Source organism: Oxyura jamaicensis, chromosome 15, assembly GCF_011077185.1.
Source record: "Oxyura jamaicensis isolate SHBP4307 breed ruddy duck chromosome 15, BPBGC_Ojam_1.0, whole genome shotgun sequence".
NCBI lineage: Eukaryota > Metazoa > Chordata > Aves > Anseriformes > Anatidae > Oxyura > Oxyura jamaicensis.
In genome coordinates this window covers 1,035,447-1,056,266 of record NC_048907.1, presented here as the reverse complement: position 1 = coordinate 1,056,266, position 20,820 = coordinate 1,035,447, and the positions used below count along the sequence as shown (strand labels likewise).

Genomic DNA, 20,820 nt, shown 5'->3' with positions numbered 1-20,820 from the left:
TGCAAATAACCAAATAATCTGAAAGAGCTGCATGAACTGCTCATTATTGGTGGGAGCTGCAAAGATGAGTCCTTTGACACGGAGCTTTGTGTCTGGAATTACTACAGCTCGCTGCTGCGGCGGGGCTGCTGAGCATGGAGCTGTTAGTGTTTAAACGTGCAGGAGGAAAGCAGGTTTGTAATAATATACAGCCCTTTTCTTTTTTTTTCTCTTTCCTTTTGCTTTCGCTTTGCAGGACACAAAGGAAATTGCTCTGTCACTTGAAATGGCTGCACACATCCTTTCACAGGGAAAAAATGATGTTTGGACTGGAGCCTTTCAGGCTGAGTCCAGAGAATTGTTTGTCCTTGAGCCGCCTGCTGCAGGAGAGGCAGCGAGAACGAGCGGCCGGCAGCTCTGGCCGGCAATAAATACCGCGCTGTACAGCACGGGCTGTAAAAACGCCTGTTAGCTGCCCGCTCCCCGTAGCACAGGAGACAAGTAACCGATGGCCGGAGCCATCGGGTTTATGGCCCGCAGCAGGAGGACACGAGCCGTTCGCTTCGCCCCTGTATCTCAGCCACCTGTGCAGCTCTGGAAGGGCCGCGTGTCCTGCACCGTGGGCTGCGTTGTGCCACCCAGCACGGGGACCTCCTGTTTGCCCCCGGGCTCGGGGCTGCCCGGCGCTGTCAGCCCCAGCGGGGTCACTGCCAGCCCCGCTGCATCCCCACTGCGTGTGCCTGTGCCCCGCTCCCGGCGCGGCAGACGTGGGGAATGGCTCCACATCAGCCAGAGCAGCGCCAAGCGGCAGAGGCCGCCAAGTTTCTAATTAACATAATTAAAGCACAAGCTTTGCTTCCAATGGATGTGCTTCCTGCAAGCATCCATCAGGGAAACAAGCTCTGTGAAGCGCTCCTTCCTTTGTGAGATGCTCGTATTTCAGGACTGGCAGTGTCCAAACCCATCCTGCTGCAGTAACAGGTGCCGGACCTGGCTGGTCCCGTGCTGTCAGACTCTCCCTAGCCCATCCCTCCCATCACTGGTGGGTAACAATGCCGGGACAGGCAGGCTGGGTGGGCTCGTGCCCTGCTCCATGCAGCACCCAGCTTGGCCTGGTCTGCCCCCCCCCGGTCCCCATCCTCCCCCTGCGCCCAGAGCCCCCAGCCCCCCGTGCCCCTCTGTGCCATGGCAGCAGGGAGCAGGCGCTGGGTGCGGGGAGCTGCTTCGTGGTCCCCTCTGATGTTCTTTGGGAAGTTGGGATCTACGTTTCTAATATAGAGGCAGAGTGTGTAAGCTGCTGGTCAAACAAACAAGCTGCTTTTCCCATGCCTGCATCCCGCGCCCACTGGAATCTCTCCGCGTTGATTCCTAACACTGTTAATGTGATCACAAAGGGGCATCCCCTCACCTTGCCATGGCCGCTGGGCCTGGGAAGGGAACACCTGGGGCTGCCCAGCTTGTTCTGCTCGCTGGTGGCCCCGAGAGCCACGAGGAGGGGCTGGGGGCATCCCCTCCCCCTGGCCAGGCGGCTGCCAGCTCGCCCCGCACCACCTCCCGCCCGCGTGCCACCGGATTCAATTTCACGCCTATTGGATGCACTGAGTTAATACCAAACGGCTGCGTGCACAGAGCCTCTCTGCCAGTTAAATGTGTCCCTTCCAAAAGGGAGATATAATTGAAATTATTCCTCCTGCAGGCAGTTCAACAGGCATGGAAACCTCCTCTTTCTACCCTAAATGTCTGCCATTCTGGCCGGTCTTGCGCTCCAGGGCCTCGCTCCTTGGCAGCTCTGGCAGCAGCCAAGCTCCCATCCCTTACCGCAAATTATTGGTGACCATCAAACCGGCTTGGGAATTCACTCTGCAACAAGGCGGGGGCATGGCTGGGTTGCTGTGGCACAGCTGGAGGGAAAACAAGCATAGGCTGGGGCCCCCAAAGCAGTGTGGCTGTGGCCATCCTTCCTCTGAGCACGCATCCTCCCGGCAGCACAAGGATGATGCCCCTGCACCGTGTGGGGCTCTGAGGGTGGCTCGGTCCCCGCAGGACCCCCCTGAACCCAGGACAAGGCTGTCTGGAGGCGGCAGGATGCACACACCCTGCAGGGCTCCCCACTGCTCGCCTTGCTCTGTGCGTCGGGGCTGAGCTGCCGGCAGATTTCGGGCCATCTGTCAGGCTGGTTCTGTCGTGCCAGGGCTGGGGCTGACTGTCACCCTGCCCGCAGCCCTGCTAGATCTGCTGCAGCAGTGTGAGCCCTTCCCCTCCTGCAGTGCTGGTGGCAGCGGCGCACGGAGCTCCAGAGGGGCTCCCGGCCACCCCCACCGAGCCTGGTGCGCTTGGGGCATCTGGGGAATATTTAAACCCTGCCACGTGCTCGCATCCTTCTGCCTTGTGCGTGCTGGCCGGGCTGCAAGCAGGAGGCCCAGAATGTGCCGTGGGTACTGAACGACTGACACGTACTGTATGCCTTGTAGAGGTGCTTGGTATGTCATCAGAAGACATTAGGAAAAAAAAAAACAGCGTGATTATCTTCGTTCCATTTTCTACTTCTCACTGAAGGCAATTTTGCCTGAACTGTGCCACTGTTATAACTGATTTTTATTTATTTATTTATTTTTGAATGCGGAGCCATGCAGGACTTTCCCATGGGTACCCAGAGAGAATGTTGACCAGCCGCTCACTGCTATGCATCCTTGCTCATTGAGCAAAATCACCGCGGGCTGCAAAGCCAACGCAACACAATTACGTTTCGCCAGGCGGTTAGAGGTCACTCCTAATTGCTTGTATTGTGCTAATGAACGTGTGTGTGCTGACGGCCTTACTTCTTTATGCTGTGAGGCCTGAGAGCAGGGCACGGCCCCTCCTCCAGGGCCCAGGAGCAGAGGGAGCCACGGACTGGATGGGGGCTGGAGGGGGCGAGGGACCTGGGCTGGCACGGCTCTGGGGGGTGCTGGGGGGTCGGAGCGGCAGCGCCCTGACCTTCACCCTGCAGGGCTTTGGATACTGCTGGTGCCACGATCCGGCCTGAAAGCGGGTTCTACACCCACCGGGGAACACGGCATTGCTGTGCGAGAAGCGTGTGTGCAAGAAGTGCCAGGGGCAGCCCCCACCGCTGGGCTCCCCACTGCTGAACCGAGCGGGGAACCACGCGAGGGGCACTGCCGACCTCGTGGCACAGCCGCGGGGCGCTGGTCCCAGCAGGCTGGCCATGGCTCTCGTGGAGAAGTGCTGTTTCTCCACAGCTTGCTGTCAAGCTGCTCAGTTGGACGTGCTGGATTTCTTTGAATTGCAGCCCTGGAAGAACAGCCAGAGCTTAATTACAGCAAGAGGTCCTTGTGCTGGTGCAGCACATTGCAAAGCAGCTGGTGAGAAAAGTTCCCACAATAGGAACCTTTCCAGAGTAACGTCCTGGCATTGGGGGGCCCTGGAAGAGATGGAGGCTTTTAAAGGGAAGAAGAAAAACAGCAGAAGAAAATAACTACCCCGAGGTTCATTTGCATTCCTGTTGCGGAGCGTCAGCATTGCGATCCAAATTCAATCCACCCAGACATCACTTGTAGGAACAACTGCAAAATCCAAAACTGGGGCAAACTGTTGATGCCGAAAATGTTTTTTAGAATGAATATTAATGTCCTCGCCTGCGGGGCTGCGGGCTCGAGAGGCTGAGGCAGAAGAACCGAGCCTTGGGAAATGGCCCCGTGGAGATCGCAGTACCCCGCAGCTGTGAGAGGAGACGCTCACACTTCTGCTGTGTTTTGCTGTCACATTAAAAACAGCTCAAAGTCTTGTTACTGGAAGAGAGAGATCGCGGGGCTTGGTTCCCGTCCACTTTAATTACTTCCCAGCAGCACAAGCTCTGTCAGCTACCATCCGACAGCACAAAACCGTTCTGCTCTGCAGAACTTCCCCGGCTCTGCTCTTGCCAAGGTGGGGTCTGCTTGGAGCCGGCGGGCACGGCGCTGCAGGAGGGGGGCTGTGCAGGGGGGGGAGCCCCCAGGGACCGGGGGCTGTCCTGGCCTTGCTGTGCCCAGGGTGCCTGGCGGGGTCGGGGAGCATGGGCAGGGAGAGCTGGGTTGGCATCCAGGGAAAAGGGGCTCTAAGCTGAAAATGTGGACATGTGCTTCGTGGAAAGTGCCAGGAAAGCAACATTTGGAGGTTAAGGAATGGCAGAAAACAGACAGATTTTTTTCATGTGAAATTCAGTGAAAAGATGACTGCGAGTTTCACGGAGCACAAGCTGTGCATCTCTGATAATTAATTAATATTTACAGAGGGCTTCGGGCTCCTCAGATGGAAGGTGTCGAGCACTATTACCTGGTAGATGGCTGGTGACAAAGCCAGAGGATGGGCGTGCACGGGACGGGACGCAGGGAGCCGTGGGGCGGCTGTCAGAGCTGTGGGAGGTGGGGATCCAGCAGAGGGGCTGAGGGCTTCGCTCTGGCATCCCCGACCGCTGGCCAGGCAGCGGGGTGGCAGCAGCAGCCCCCACGCTCAGCAAGGTGGTGCTCAGCAGCCCTGCAAGCCCCCGGGATGGGGCCGGCCGGGGCTGAGCTGTGCACCCTTGAAAGGGTTTCGCATTAACATTGCCAACTGCGGTTTTGAGCCCAAAACACCCCACAGATTAAATTATTTATTCTTATGAGATGTGCTTACAATTACAGAAGGGATTCACTTAATTGAAAGTGCAGCCAGCGTTTTAATAAAACTATAAAAGGGTGAAACGTGCATAAATGGAAGAAAAGTGTTTAATCTCAGAGAGATTGCTTGATGCTAGAGAGTGCATTTCGCTCCCAATATAGCTAAGCAAATAATACTGAGATCCCACGAGCAAAGAGATATTTTTATCTTTTTGCTCAAGCCCTAGGTTTAAATTTGACATTATAATTGTGAATTATGGTAGTTCATTACCATAGCTACAGGAGGCTTTGGCCAGCCAGCGGCTCGCCTTGCTGATGTCTGTCGCATGTTGGCCGTGCGCCGTCCTGCTCCTGCAGCGGGGGAAGAGGGACGAGGGACACCCCAGGGACACCCCAGGGACACCCTGCTGCAGCACCACAGCTGCAGCAGGCACCGTGGGTGCCTGATGTGTGCAGGGTCAGCTCGGAGGCTGGCCTGCCGGCTCTGCACCCCCCGGCTCACGGTGTGCTACAGCTCCGTGACAAACCCGGCTGGCGAAGGGAGCTGCTGGGTGCCTTTAGCTGTGCCTGGTGCACTCCCCCCTTGTCGGGGCTGTTTTCAGGAAGGGGCTGGGGGACCCTGGGATCCACACTCACTTCCCAGCCAGCAGGTGCTGCCGTGGCCGCACTGAGATGTGGGGGCAGGATGGGAGCCGCTGGTTTGGGCACCAGGGGTGCTCAGTGAGAGCGTGCCCAGCCCTGCACGGCCTGGGCTTGGGGCAGAGCAGAGAAGTGGCTGGTCTGTACAGCACCGCTGCGATGTGGTCCTGCTGCAACTGCACCTTCCCAGCATGTGGGAGCATGGGGCAGCAACCCCTGTGCTGCACGGGGAGGTGCTGGGCAAGAGCTAAGGCAAATCAAGCCCTGCGCCCGTCTGCTTGGTGCCGTGCCAGGCATGAGGGGCAGCGCATCCTCCATGAAGCCTTTGGTAGCTCCCAACAGTCAATTAATCCTTTTCTTGTTAATACCACAGAGCAGCTTGTCTGGGCTGCGAGAGCCTGTCTGCTTCCCGATGAATAATACAGCACAGCGGGGAGGTTGCTCAGGAATTATGTAGTGATTATAATTAGTGTGGCGAGTGGAAACGGGGGACACGGAGGGGAGCTCGCGTGCCCGTGCTGTGCGTGGCTGGCACCCCCCCAGCACGCAGCTGCACGGGGGGACAAGATGTTCCCCTCATTGCTGGGGGGGATGCTGCTGGGGGGGATGCTGCTGGGGGGGGCCTGCCAGAAGCTCCCCCTCCTCCCTCCAGCCAGCAGACAGCAGAGGTCCTGGCACCCTGCGCAGGACCGACTGCCTCTTCTAATGCTCCTGGAAAACCCAGCTGCCCCGTCCAGCCCCTGGGGTGGTGCTGAGCCTCCAAGCGTGGGATCTGTCCTTGGCTGGGCTATGAAATGGGCACAGACTGGTCCCAGCAGGGACAGGTCCTGGCTCCAGACGGATCCTGCTCGGTGTGTGGGAGCTGCTCAAGCCTTGCTTCAACAGCCCCAAGCTGATTTCATAACCGGTGCTAACGCAGCTGTACCACTGGGGCAGGGGAGCGGGTGCGAGGGGGGGTGAGGGCGAGTCCCGGCTTTCACTTTTACAGAGATTAACCGGGGAGCATGCACAGAAATCCCTGATGGTCACAGCCTCCTGCCCTCTGTGCAGGCTGATATTTCTGCTGGGCCACTGCGATGCGATGCGGCCGTCAGTGACCATGGTGCGGGGAGCACAGGGGGGCAGCAGCCGGCCCCGCACCCTGGTGGGGTGGGCAGCACGGGGTGGGCAGCTTGGGGGCCAGGACGGGGCTCCCCCCATCTTAATGGGTGCTGCTCCAACCCCACGGGCACCACGCAGGCTCTGCCCAGCCGCCAGATCCCCGGGGATTTCACAGCGATTAGGAGCATTAGCAGCAGCTGTGCAGGGGTGACCACTTTGACTTTGCAGGTCTGCAGCCTCCTGCTGCTGTCGAGTCCTTGAAGGAATTGTCACCAGACAGCCCTTGGCTCCTCTTGCTGCCAGGCTTATCCTTAAATCCCTGCCCAGCAGCGCAGGCTGGAGGGAAGGAGCTCTGCCTCTGGGCACTGAGATCCCTCCTGGCTTGTGCTGCATCTACCTCCTCTCCTGCTGCAGCCTAGAGATGAGGAGTCTGTGCACAGCCTCTGCACACCAGAGCAGGTTTTGCTGGGGGAAGTCTCCCCACACATACAGCGCGTGGAAACGAGCCCTTTGTTTCCTGCAGCAAGAGCAGGATGTTTAAAGGCTCCTCGTCAGAGCTGCTGCCGTCTGGCAGAGACTTCACCCTCCAGGGAGCAATGGGGGGAGAAGCAGAAGCGAGGTCTGGAACACAGAGCTGACACTTTGGGTTGCTGTGGCCAGGCTGCGTACAGGGGAGGCTGTCGGGTCCCTCTGCCCGTGCCCTGGCAGACAAAGGGCTCTGCAGGAGCCTCACCATGCGGGCACGGTGCTGCAGCCCTGCCGGGGCTGGGAGCTGAGCCCACGGCCCCCCAGCCACAATTCTGGCACAACCGGGGCCGGCTCTGCACAGGCGTGCAAGAACAGCCAGCTGCCCACAGCCGTCCTTGTCCCTGACACGGCATCAAGGGGCCCTGGCTCAGCACCCTGCCACAACGGCTCGCGGTACCTGGGATCGCGCGGCGCTCGTCACCGCTGCCCCGACAGCGGTGCTAACGAGCAGCCTCTGCAAAACAGGCGTGAGCACCCGCAGCAGCCCTGCCTGCGCACCGCAGCCTGCCCGCGCTGCCACGCGTCCCCGGAGCCCTGCCAGGCGGTGCCAGACAGCGGGAGCTGCTCGCGGCGAGGCGGGGAGCTTCCCCCGAAGCCGGGATCTGAGCTCTCCAGCTGAGGAGCTGCTGCCGGCAGCCCGAGCTCAGGCACTGCCTTTGCGTTGGGTGTTGTGGGGAGTTGCTGTAACCAAGGAGATCGGCGACTCGGGAAGCGGCGAGGCCCACGTACCATACCGGGGCTTTTCTTCATCGCCGCTATCGCGCGGCACCGTGCGCTGTTTAATAACGAGGTTGCAGCAGCGCAGCCCTTTGCATGGAGAGGCTGTTCGTTAAAAGGCACGCTCGGCTGGAACCCGCTGATAAACAGAGGTGGAAAACTTTGAAAATCGGTGCTGAAATTCCCTGCGTTCCTCTATTTGCAGAGCTTGCAGCTGAAGTGCAAAAAGCACCAGGCCGGCGCCGAGGAGCTCACCGGGCAGCAGAGCCAGCCCCGGGTGCTTGGCGCAGCGGTGCCGGTGTGCGCGGTGCACGGGGCAGGGGGCTGTGGGACGAGCGCTGCCCGCGGGGAATCGCTCGGCCACGCTCAGGGAAGGCAGGCGGATACAGATCGCCGGGAAACTCCTATCTGGAGCCTGGGGAGGAAAGCCATTATTTAAACATTAATTTGTTGCGTGGGCTGTCCTGCAATAAAGCAGGAGTGTGGAGGTGTGGAAGGAATTACTTCTGTATTTAATCACGCAGTAATTACAGGACTAAGCTTTAGACTCATCCAAACGTGGCTACGCTGATGCTGAGGCCAGAGGGATGCTGCAGGGCCCAGGACGACTGTCCAGCACAGGCGATTCGATTCCTCCAGCTCCTGCTGGACAGAGCCCCATAATTCGTGCTTGAGCAAAGCTTCTCGAGAGAGACTTCCCGTCTTAATCTGAAAACTCCAGGAGATGGAGAAAGCACCACTTCCCCTTGACAATTTGTTCCAGTGGTTAATTACCCTCGCTATGAGAAATGTGAGCTTTGTTCCCATTTAAACGTGCCGAGCTCCAGCTTCCAGTCATTAGCTCTCATTATGCTTTTGTCGGGTTAGAGGGCCCAGGAAAGGCTTCCCCCAGTGCAGGGGGGTGTCACGACCACAGGGCCCCTCGCAGCTCCATGGGTGCACGCTGGGTTGCTTCATGCCCACAGCCCCAAAACTGCCTTCCCACATGGCGCTTTCTGGGACACGGCCTCCCAGTTTGTAAGCGTGGCCTATATTTTCTGTCTCTAGATTACAGTGCCCTGAACTGTATTAAAATGTATTTTTCCTGGCTGGCACCTAATTTGCCAAGTAACCCAGATCAGTAAAGCAGTGAGAAGAACCAGAGTGTGCTACCTACAGCGTCTGGATCGTCTCTGACAGCAGCAAACTGCGCACAGCTCCCATCGCGGGCGGGCACGTTGGTGCCCATGGGGGGACACCTCCTGTCCTCGCCCCTGCTGGGGCACCAGCGAGCTCCTAACCCTTGGCCATGGACTTTGTGGGCATCACCCACGAACCCCCAGCACGAGAAACCTTCCCCAGGTGCAGCAACAGCCCCGTGCAGCCTTGGCGGTTTCTTTCTGCCTGCCTTTTATTCCGCAGAGCCATGCCCCCGGCTCGCTCCGGGGCAGCACCGGAGCCCCGCACCCGGCGCGGGGCACACGTGCTGCAGCGTGACTGATGTTTGTTCTTCACCAAGCCAGGAGCTGAAATAAATTGCAGCTATACAATGAAGAGTCACTTTATTGCTAAGGCATTAGGCAAAGCTAATGTAATCTGAACCGATATTGAATACAAATCCTTGACTGTGAGTCACCCTGCTTTCACGGTGTGTGCCGTGGCGCAGGAGCAGCATGCCAGCAGAACGCCAGGCATTAGAAAAACAAGGAAGAAACATGCTTTTCTTTCTCCCTGTGAAAGACAGCTGTAATGATGGCCAAATCACCCAATCATTGCATTAATTAATAAGTATCTGAAGCCTCCCGAGATGGATTGGATCATTATAACACCAAGTGGAGCCTGAAGAAGAGCTCCTGGGAGAGGACAGTTCCGATTTCATGTTCATTTTGGCTCTTGCTCACGTGCAGAAAAAAACATCTCAAGGCCAAAGCAGTGCGGGAGCCTGCAGAGGGGAAGAGCCTGCTTTTGTCCTGTGTTATTAATTCCTGCAAGTGGCAGGAACCTGACTTTACAACTCACGTGCCCCGCACAGCACCAGGGTCCCAGCCCACCCCAGGGCACCCACCCGCTGCCGAGGGAGCGCTGCAGGGAGGGCAGGGAGGTGCTGCCCGGCGCTGCTCCGGCACTGCTGCAGCCGTGCTGCCCGGCTGAGGGTCTGGTGAGCTTTTTTTACCCCTGTCCAGGCTCTGAGCTTCTCCTTCCCTCACAGGGACCAGGGCGGAGGGGATGGGATCCTGCTCGGCAGAGCATTTATTCCGCCCGAGATGATCACAGATGCCACGTTTGTACACAGCACACAATTAGCAAGCACAATAGTGCTTCGTGCTGAGGGAGCACCATCCATCTCTGGAAACGAATGCGTTTTTGCAGACATTGATTAATCTAGCCCCTGAACACTCCTGCAAGACAGGTGCTATTGATGCACCCGGTGCTAGGCGAGATTTAGAGTCAGGCATGGTCTGGTGCTGAGTTAGGAAATTTCTGCTGCTCGACATACCTGAGGTCAATGCTAATGCAGTCCTCGATCCAGCAGCCAGCTGGAGACAGGAAAATCATCCTCCTAACGTGCCCAAGAACCTTTCCTGGCTCAAGATCTCACTTTAACTTTGCCTCGAGGCCCAGCAGCCTGCTTGCCCTGCCTACCCCTCCAGCAGCCATTCCTGCAGAGTGCCAAGAAAATAAACTTAATCCCAGGGAGAAAATCAAGATACCTCCTGCTCGTGTTGCAGGATCATCAGCTGATGCACGCTGTGAACACCCAGGTATGACGTGACCCCGAGCAGCCCCCCAGTGACATGCACTCACCCTGCCCCACACCGCTCGCACCAAGCCCGGGGGCTCCCTGCGTGCCCCGGGGCCATTCTGCATCTCGGGGGCTGCGTGGGCAGCACCGCCTTGGGTTCTGGCTTGCCCCTGCTCTGCTCAGAGCCTTCCACTTTCCCCTCCTGTGCTCGGTTCGGCCCCGCAGCCACCACACAGCCAGCCACCACAAGGGTTTCTGCCAGCGGTGACCTCGGGCTCTGCTCACCCACCTCCGGGCAGCACCCACACCCTGCGGCTGGACTCAGAGCAGCGGTGAGTAAACTGAGACCTTTGGAGTGGAAAGGAGCTTACAGAAGCAGGAAGCTCCAGGGATGAGGGGTTTTAGGGAGGTGTGGGACACAGCAATGAGCCGGGAGGAAGCCTGCACGGAGCCGTGTTGGTACCAGCAGGATTCTCCGGCGGGGAGCCTGGCACTGCCACCGCACCGGGAGCAGCCGCGGGGACCAGGCAGCATTACAAGACTGTGCGTAAATAGCAATTTGTGACAGCAAGGATCCCTCCACTGCTGCCTTCAAACACAGGCTCAGTAATCCCAAAGAGATTTGTTCGGCGCGTGTTTGCTGCTGAGCGCACAGCAGCTCCCGGCCGTGCTGGGGCGGGCAGGGGCAGCCTCGCAGGAGCCCTCCCCAGGCACGGAGCTGCAGCCCCTGCCCTGCTGTGCCCAGCCCTGCTTAGCCCCTGGGCACGTCCCTGGGCACGTCCTGGCCCAACAGGCGATGGCAGGACCCACACTGCTTGCACTGTGGAGCCGTGGACCAGGTCAAGGGGTCCTTTTGGCGCTATCCAGCCTTTGTGGCTCCCCCCGTTACCCCCTTGTAAGCAGGAGAGCGCACCAGAAGGCAAGCAGAACTGGGTGCACCAGGAGCCGGCCGGGGCAGGGCGTGCAGACCCCTCCTGTGCCTGCTCAGAGCTGAGCACCCAGGGCAGGAATCCCCCAGCCTCCCCTCCACCCCTGGTGTTTTATGGGCTCCAGGAGGAAGGGGAGCAGGGTGCTGGAGCCTCGGGCAGAAGGGCTCTGCGAGGGCGGTGAGGAGCTTCACGTCCAGGGGAGCTCTGGTGATGATGGAGGGCTTTGCAGGAGCAGAGGAGGCAGCTCTAAGCAGGGGCATGCACACTGCACAAATCTGCCACCACATGTACAGAACAGGAAACAAATGCAAAGCCTTCACCAGAAGTCTTCTTTGAAGAACCATAGGAGAGAAATCTGTGGCTGCAGCAGCGGCACATTGGGTGCTGCGTGCTCAAACCCTTGGCTCATGCAGCTCCTTGTCTCACCATCCTCAGACCCAGAAAATGGCCCCCGCAGCCCCGATTCCTTGCAATGCCGTGCCCAGTGACCACCCCATCCCACCCATGCACACACAGCCTGATGTGTGACCTGCCAGGGCAGGCCCAGCAAGCAGCCGGGACGTGCTGCGTGATGCAACGGGGGCACGGGCAGTGCCTGTGCTCACACAGTGCTTGCGTTCTAGCACAGCTCTTCTGGTTTTGCACGCACCCGGTCTGTGCCTCTACAGCAGCTTTGCCCCGTGTTTGAGCCCTTCTGAGCACACATCCTGCCCAGCCCCCTCTAGACCCTCCGATCTCCCTCGCTGCCAGGTCTGGGGCGAGCGGAGCCAGCGCCCCCCCGGCAGCACCCCCAGGTCCCTCCGGCTTCTCCTGGAGCCGCTCGTCTGGGGCTGGCAGCTCCCTCCTTCTGATCCCCCTGTGTAATAACACGCTGCCACACTTGACAGCTTCCCTTATCTGCTGCCAGGCTGATCAGTTCTGGCTGTAATTTCATGCTGTTATAGGCAATCACACTTGTAAAGCAAAAACCATGGCTGTGTTTCATAGCAGAGAACGTGAAGGCAGGTTTTAAACACTGAGAAAGCCAGGCTGGCAGCTCCTCGCTGCGTCCCACAGGGCTGGAGGCAGCACATCCCTGCGCCACAGCCAGCCCCTTCCCGAGCTTGTGCACAGACCCCCCCCGCCCCATCCCCGGGGCTTTTTGGGGGCAGCAGCAGGGACATGCTCCAGGCCGGTCTCTGCATGCAGACGGAACAACGCCAGCATCCCCTGGAGCTACACGTGAGCTGTGAGCTCGCTGCAGACGATGCACGCAGCCCCCTGAGCCCCGACCAAGCCCCGGGCAGCACACCGGCTCCGGCACAGCAAGAGGGACAGGGATAGTGAGGGTGTTGGTGCCATGCTTGGCTTTTAGAGCATGGGGTTAAAGAGCAGGGCTTTCCTGCACCTTCCCCACCCTTTTGGCACGTATCACATCAGCCCTTTTGCACAGGGATGCGATGTCACGAGAACCAGAAGGCCTCAAGGTGCAGCTCTGCTGCAGCTGAGCCCAAAGCCCACCAGGGCAGGTGGTTCCCCCCCCCCCAGCTGCCCCCCAGGGGAAAGGGGCACGGACAGTCGCGCCACCCCGCACAGACACCTCGTTAGGCACAGCGTGTTTTGGGAAGGAAACAAAACTCCTTATGGCGCTCCCATCTGGGCTGAAAGGTTGCCTGGGAAGGAAGGACGGCCAAGCCAAGCGCACGGCGTCCTGCCGGGGCCACCGGCACCAGTCCTGCTGCCAGCCGGGCACCCGCCGCGGCACCGCGCTCCCTGCGCACGTGGTGCTGACCCCGCCGGGGTCCAGAGGGTCCGGTATGAGCTGGGGGGGGAGCACGGCTCCGGGGGGTGGCCGGGCAGCCCCTGTGCCTCGCAGCAGGGAGGGCACTGCCACCGAGGGCAGCCAGGGAAGGACTCGGGCTGAGAGGCGATGCGTCGTGTTTGTCCGTAACGGGAGGGGAGCGAGAGCACCTCGGCTGCCGCAGGGTGGGACGCGTTTCTCAGCCTGAAACTGGTGATTTGGGGCAATGACTCGGGATGGGAGAGGTCCAACGTGCAGCTCCCCCAGCAAGGACTGGCTGCAGTTCTTGAGCTTGGATCCAAGGTGTCTAACGGCTTTGACACCCCCAGTGGAGATCACCCCTGTACCCGTTTGACTTTATTTTTCATGCTTGTGTTTTTGGAGAGTTGACAGTGCAGCAATGCAATGGAAAATGCTTCTAAGGAGAGAGAAACCCACCGTTATCTGGCTCATCACAGGACAGCTCCGGGAGGAAAAGCTCACTGCAGTAAGAAGCGAGAAGCTCTGTGGGCTTGTCAGCGTGCCTTGTCCTCAGCTGGCTCCGAGAGCCCAGGACCCTGTTATCCACCTGGCCCAGCGCCTTCCCTGCAGAGCCGTCCTTTTAATCACCGCCTGGGCGAGTGATGGGGTTGCCAGGGTGATGGAGCTGGCAGCCGTCCTCCCCTTCAGAGACCCCCAGCCCTGGGGGGAGGCGTCTGCGGAGCCTCTCCACCAGCTGCCCCCGTCCCCGTGGCCCCCAGCCGCGTGTCGGGGCTGCCGGGACAGGGGCTGCATGGTGGGGGTGCCCGGGGGGCGAGCACCATAAGGGATAAGGAGTCTGCCCCGGTCCCCGAGCAGCCTCACCTGGGGAGTGTTCTCCTCCTGCCCGTAATTGATGCGAGCGTGTGTTTTCAGGCAGGAGAACACACTGTCTGCAGTCCTGTGTGCTCTGAGGGGAATTGCTGCTTTCAATCTTATTCATATTTATAAATCTTGCTTGGGCCCAGCCAGGCTCCTTGTTAGAGGGAGATTTACAGCGGGAGCTAATGGCGAGGCTCCTCCGAGCAGCGGAGGTTGGTGCCGTGCCCACAGCTTCGAAGGAGGCAGCTCCTCTCGGGGTGATGTGGGCAGCACTGCCCGGCTCCCCCATGGCCCCCGCCTGGTGCTGCCTCTCCCGGGGGACCACAGGCAGCAGAGCAGCCGATGCCGCACGTCCAGAGCTTGATCTGCGGTGGTGGTGCTGCACGGCGAGGCAGGACCATGCTGCAGGGTCAGCACTGGGGCCAGGGGGGGCTTGCAGCCGCTGCCCAAGCGGTCAAACAAAACTCCCATCTTTTTCCTTCCTGCCTGGGAACAAAGCCAGGGCCTTGACCTGCTCCCGGGGACACGTCTCCCTCCCCAGCCTTTCACGGCCTCATCCTCTGCCCTTCCCTGGGAGGCAGCAGACGGGCACCGTGGAGATGTCCTGCCACAGCTGGTGGCAGCCCCGGGCAGCCTGCAGCTGACGTGCCGGAGCCACCGTCCTTCCTGCAAGCATCTCCAGCTCCTCCCCAAGCCAAGCCTCGGTGTGCGCATCCCTGCGGGGACTCAGTGCCGGGGCACATGGCTGTGGCTGCTGCTGATGTCCCTCCCTGTCCCCCAGCCCTCTCCTGCCCCCAGCCCTGGTGCTGAGCCCCATGCCTGTGGCTGCCCCACGCCTCAGGAGAGGGCGATCGATCGGTGGCATCCTGCACTACGGCTGCAGCCTGCTGCAGGGCTTAATGAATTGATCCGTAAGTGCTCCGAGATCCCCAGATGAAAGAGCCTTGTAATTACCAAGCATCATCCAGTGGCACTCAGGGTAATTGCAGTAACGACTGCTCAGGGTGAGCAGCAGGAGACGGAATTACTTCTGTGTTTAATGTCACCCTCTGGGGACAGACAATCTCCCCCCAAGGGGCACAGTGCCAGGACCGGGGTGGGCTGCAGCTCCAGCTGCAGTGAAGGTGCCAGGGCTGCGGTCCCCAAACCCGACGCAGACCTCGAGCAGCACCTGAATCACAGGGTAATTCGGGTTGGATGAGGGAGACCTGCTCCGGCCCCATGAGTAACCCCTTTAATCAACGCCCTCATGAGCAACGCCTGGATATCCGATTTAACATCTTGGGGTTCGGGCATCAGCGCTGATGGACGGCTTCACTTGCTGGAGCAAAATATTGGAGGTGGGCACGGGGCAGGGCACACCCGGGTGCTCAGGCTCTCCAGAGGAAGGTGCTGGGGCCTAAAAATTGTGGTTGTCAGGAAATTCAGCTCCATGTGGGTTTCTCTTACAATTCCCAGCCTTATTTAGGATTTTTACGGTCTGCCATAAAAGCATTATAATAAATTATTAGACCTACTTGTGGGCTGTCAGGGGGCCTCTTCCATGTGAAATCCCCCAAAATCTGGTTAACTGGAGCGTGTTTGCCATGTCCACTGCATCCCCCCTCCCGCAGGGCTGCGCGGGGCTTACGGGCAGCCCAATGCACGCAGAGAGAGGCGTGCTGAGCCAGGGCTGTGCTTCAGAGCAGAGATGCCGTGGTGCCACACGGACATCAGCAGGGAGCGACTATTCACAGAGATAGCTGAGAATAAAACCCGCCGCTGGGCTCCTCCGCTGCTGGGCTCTGTGTGTCTGCTGGGCGAGCGTCCCAGCCCTGCAGCAGTGCCCCATCCCCTTGCCTTGCAGCGAGCATGGAGGGGCTCATTGGTGAGGGGCTAGGAGCCAGGCAGCACCCTCCAGCCCCCTCCCATCACCGCTGCTTCTCTCTGCCAAGTGTCTTTGAGCCCAGCCAGGAGCATCACCTGAAGACACGTGGCTTCACGCTGACGGCAATGGAGGCACTGGGGGCCACCGGTGGCTCCTGGGCCCCGGGTGCTGTGAAGAGGCAGCGAGGGCAGCTCCTTTCGGTGCTCACATGCTGCTGGTAGCGGGCCAGAGCAGCAGGACCCCCCCGGGTGCTTGCAGCCGAGGGACCTTTTCGCTGCACGAGCATTCACCAAAAGCCTCCCGCCTCCCTCCCCTCTCCTTGCCAGCAGGCAGAGCACAGGGGTTAACGGGGAACATTACACAGCAAACTAGGCATAAAGATTTGCATTTGTTGGCGAGCAAGATTTCCTTACGAGATGGTTTGTGTTTGCAGTACATTAGCTAATCTCATTTCAGCTTGCGCAACATCTCCCATCGTGCGAATGCACACGCACACACGCTGCGATGCTGAAGCCCTGCCAGGGCCCCCCACATGTTGTCTCCAGCCTGCCTGCCTGTCCTCCTGCAGCACCTCCCTGCTGCCTCCCTGCAGCGTGCCTGGATCCCCGCGGCATCCCCCCAGGCGCCAGCACCTTGTGCAGGCAGCCCTGGGGCCAGGGACCCGCTGCCTTCGCCCCCCAGCTGCCTCGTCATCGTGCCACGGCCACCGTGGGCACAGAGCAGGGCTCGCTGCCACCCCCTGAGTCCCCCTGAGTCCCCTGCAGGGAGCCATGGCTGCATCCTGCCAGCCCTGCAGTGGGCACAGAGCCACGGGTCTGGCACCGAGGGACACCTGGGAAGGGCTGCCTGGGTCCCATAACCAGATCCCATACCCGATGTGGGGCAACCGGCACCGGACACTGCAACCTCAGCACGTCCGCCTTCACAGGACTCCAAACAGGTGCCAGCGGGTTGAGGTACTGCGATTTCAGGAGACGTTTATACGGCAGCACTTAGTGACTGCTGGTGGGTTTAGTACCAGCCCCTCATCATCCTGACACGCTGAGCAGCACAAAGTTAGAGCGAGCCGTGATAATAGCTCTGTGCAAATGAAATGTTATTATTTTGCTAAGATCTCGGGTAAAAAAGAGACCCATGCCGGTGTAACCTTCCAGCACAGGGGACGTGCAGCGTGCGCACGCTGCGGGCACCGGCAGCACCCACGGCAGCGCCGTGCTGGGACCTGCACCGTTGGGGCGGATGGCGGGGGCTGACCCGGCTGCAATGCAAGGACGGCGGGTTTTAGGAGGTTTTCTCCAAAAGCAGCCACCGAGCATCCTGCCCAAAGAGCTCTTTGTGGGCGGAGGGAGGAGCCCGGGGGCAGTTAATGGCTTCCCACCTGCGGGAGCTGCAGGAACGCTACCAGCAAAGCGCAGGCTCGGCTGCCAAGCTCTTACAAGCTAATCAATTACACCATCAAAGCTTGGGAGATGGGTCAGAGCAAAGCAGAACAGCATGGATTTTTCTGATGAAAAGAGCTTTGGAACAAATCCCCCTTTCCCCCACAAAGAGACCGAACGTCCCCTACTGAGCAACCAGCCCCGGGGCATTGGGGGACTCCCGTGGGGCAGCCCCACAACCGCTGCCGTGCCCCACAGCAGGGCTGGGAGGTGGCCGCTGCCTCCCGGCGAGAGGCACAGCCCCCGAGAGCTGCTCACAGCAGTCATTGCCACCATCCTGCCCCCTGTGCTCGTGGGTGCTGGCTCCTGGTGTGATGCCCGAGGTGCAGGAGGAGCAGGAACGTCCCCACTAGTCCATGGCACAGCCCCGTCAGGAACTGGCTGTGCGTGAAGGTTGCCACTGCCTCTTTGCCATGCGCTGGCTGAAACAGGACGGCACCACCCCTTGCTCCCTTTGGAGAAGAGTCCCCAGCGCCTGCAGGATCTGCAGGAGCTGCTGTCGCTCTCGTGCCCCATGCCGGGTGCTGTCCCCAGGCTGACCGCGCGCTGCTGCCTGGGCATTGCCTGGGTGCAGCTCCCAAACAGAGCCCAACAGGGCCCTGCGCCTGGCAGAGTCCCAGCCCGGCTTGAGCTGTGGCTGACTGGGAGAGGAGAGGCTTGAGAACGTGCTGAAACCCTCGGGAGCGCAGGTGAAAGGAAGGAGGAGTTTAGCACAGAGTTTAGCATTGGACACTCAAATGCACCGGTTTGAATAATTCATCCTGCACTGCGACCCAGGCCGCGCGGCGCGGCTCTGCCCAAGCTCACTGTCCTGCTAATCTCCTCCTTGTACGCGTAATCACCCGCGATTTTATATTTACCTGCAGATCATAAACGAAAATGTGAAGCAGTGACAGAGCTAAGCACCAGTTCTTAAGGGATTCATTAATAATTCCTTCATTTGAAGCTGGTTCCTCATCGCCGTTTTTGGAGATCTGTCGATGAGCCTGTTCTTAACCCACTGAGATGCACTGCTCTGATACTGCACCTCGCTGCTTTTCACGATAGTACTGCTTGATTCCACATCAAACACACTGCCGCAACCCGTAACAGCTACTCGCATCCCTCCCTCCATCACGTTTATAATCTCTTCAAAGATCACAGTCAGCTGTTTGACAAAATCTGTTTTTCATAATGCCATGGTTACTGGTGCCAACTGTAATCTGTTCTTTCCTCCCTTTTTTTCCTGTTTCCCTTACTTCCCCACGTCTTCTACTTTCCCCACCAGCCAGCCTGCATTGCCAAACCGTTCCACTCACCTGCTCCTAATGCTGGTGCAGCGTCAGAGCTGCCCGGGTCCCCCCGCTCTGGCACCCGGGGATACGCACGGCCGGCATCACGGAGGGCCGCTGCCTGCCCAGCTGCTCAGAGCGTGCTCTTAGGATTCCTGTGGGGAAATTATCTGGGGCAGCAGGACTGAGAACGCTGTCCTCTGCTCAGTGCTGAGGGCTGAGCTGAGCAGACAGCACCCATCCCATCCCACCCCACCCCATCCCCGCTGCTCCCAGCACCTTGAGCCCTCCCGGCACATCCCTGGTGGTGCTGAGCGATGGTGCTGTGCCTCCTGGGAGACACCAGGGCGAGCGAGGAGCCCGGGACGCCCTGCTGGGAAGGGGTAACGGCTAGCTGCAGTACTGCAGAATCACGCAGGGGCAAAGAGTTTGCTCACCTCTTGCAGGCTGAGCGCACGGTGCTACGGACCTGCTGCGTTTTGCCTCTGTTCAAAAAGCTTCCAACAAAACTACTTTTTATTTTTTAAGGGCAGAATGCTAGACAGGACAACATCAGTTCTGTGCACTCGTGAATGTACGGATTCCGATTTCTGTGTCAGTAACTGTGTCCGGTGCACAGTAACTTACCTTGCAATTTATACGGGAGGCAATGAGCAAACACCAGCGGCGTCCCGGCACCAATTGTGGAGGAAGTAGAGGGAAGGAGGCCCAGACAGGACAGCCTTAACAGAGTGGGTATCTGCTGCCGGTGGGCGCTGTGCAGCAGGCTGCTTTCTTTGCACCCTCGTGGACAGGGCTGGAGCTCGGCTGGCCGGCATCCATCGAGAACGAGGGGTGGTGCAGCGCTGCCCGGCCCCGCACGGCCCCAGCCCTGCGGCTCTCGGAACAGAGCCCTGACGCCTGCCCTTGCAGGGTGGTGGGAGGCTTTGTTGTGGTGGAGGAGAAAGGGGGGGGTCGAGGAAACCAGGTCTGAGATGAGCACACGCTGTTGACGCAGAGCTGTACTGAGAGATCTTTGAGAATGGGAAGGGAAGAGCTCAGAGCTGGAGCTTGGGCTTGATTCAAGCGCTGCTGGGAGCAGAGGCTGGGAATGGCAGCTCCGAAGCCTTCAGGCACGCAGGGACGGTGGCACAGGGTCAGGTACAGCTGTGGAACCGCAGCACCAGGCCCTGGCTGCAACCCACGGAGGGGCTGTGCGGGGTGGGGGTGATGCTGTGGCTGCGGAGCATCCGAGCGCCCCGTCCCCCCCCGCCGCGCTGCCCCCTTCCCCACGGTGCTCTGTTCCCCTTAGCCCCCTCCGAGCACCAACAGAGAGCCTATTTTTGAGCTGGGCAAAGTCTTCTTCTGTCGACGAGGAACAAGGACTTCCCTCCTGAAAGGGCCCCCAGCTGTGCCCGCGGGCACGCGCTAAAAGGGGCTGGAACCGAGCCTGGTCCCGGACTGAAACCCCCCATTCAGTGCCCGTGTTTGTGAGGCAGAGCAGGGATGCAGCCCACTCCGAAGCCAAAGGCTGGAGTGGCTCTGCTGTTTCTGAGGGACAAAGGCCTTTTCTGCCCTGGGACAATATTGCCACTCACCAGAGATGTCCCCCCGTCAGCAAAGCCCGCAGACCAGTCCCCAGAGCCGCGATTCAGCGTCGTTATGGGAGACGGCAGCTTCCCAATCTGAAGCCGAGGTTATTTTTTGCTTCCTCCTGCCATTGAAGGCCCCCCCCGGGCACCACGCAGTGGAGGAGGAGGAGGAAGCTCCCCGAGGAAGCCGCAGGGACGAGGCTGGCCCCATGCACACAGTAAGGGCTCAGGGGCCGGAGCCTGGCACTGGAGCCCTCTTTGAGCTGGCACAGGCAGGACACAGCGGCACCAAACTTGCACCAAAGCCTTGAGACATTGCCCAGTGAGGTTTCTGGTAGAAGAAAGCAGAGCTCTGAGCAAACTGGGAGAAAGTGCTGCACACAGACTGTGGCACCACAGCTGCCCCCTCCCCAGCTCGAGTGTGGGTTTGTTCTCTGCTCCCCGCTTTGCTCTCTGCTCCCCTGCCCAGCTCCATCCCGCCTCACCCTGGCACGGCTGCCCAGCAGCGATGCTTCACCCTGAGCTGGGGAGGACCTGGCTGTCCTTGCAGGCGCTGCCTTCAGGGCTGGGGACAGGAGCGCAGGGATGTGTCACTGTCCATAAAATCACCAGGGGCAGCCGAGGGTTTCAGCATCAGCTCAAGCTTCAGACCCAGTGAGTCAGCCTGCTAGTGCTCCTCCCGGCTGGGCACCCGGCGCGCTTCGTGCCGCGATCAGATGGTCCCGAACCACCACGAAGCGGATGCTGCTGGGCTGCAGGAAGCTTTCTGCAGGGCAGACGTGTCCAAGGGCTCCTTGGGCGGT

At 59.7% G+C, this 20,820-nt stretch overlaps 1 long non-coding RNA gene across 2 annotated transcripts; it reads right to left on the bottom strand.

Annotated features, from left to right (window-relative positions):
- Positions 1–7,462: 7,462 nt before the first annotated feature.
- LOC118174685 lies at positions 7,463–20,343 on the bottom strand. 2 transcript variants are annotated; one of them, XR_004754735.1, is made up of 4 exons: positions 20,024–20,343; positions 18,726–18,931; positions 18,474–18,601; positions 7,463–7,737 (listed from the first exon to the last, which is right to left on the bottom strand). It is a non-coding gene; the product is annotated as an uncharacterized LOC118174685 (long non-coding RNA). The 2 variants fall into 2 exon arrangements; XR_004754736.1 differs by lacking the exon at positions 7,463–7,737 and adding an exon at positions 13,240–13,447.
- Between the last annotated feature and the right edge of the window lie 477 nt (positions 20,344–20,820).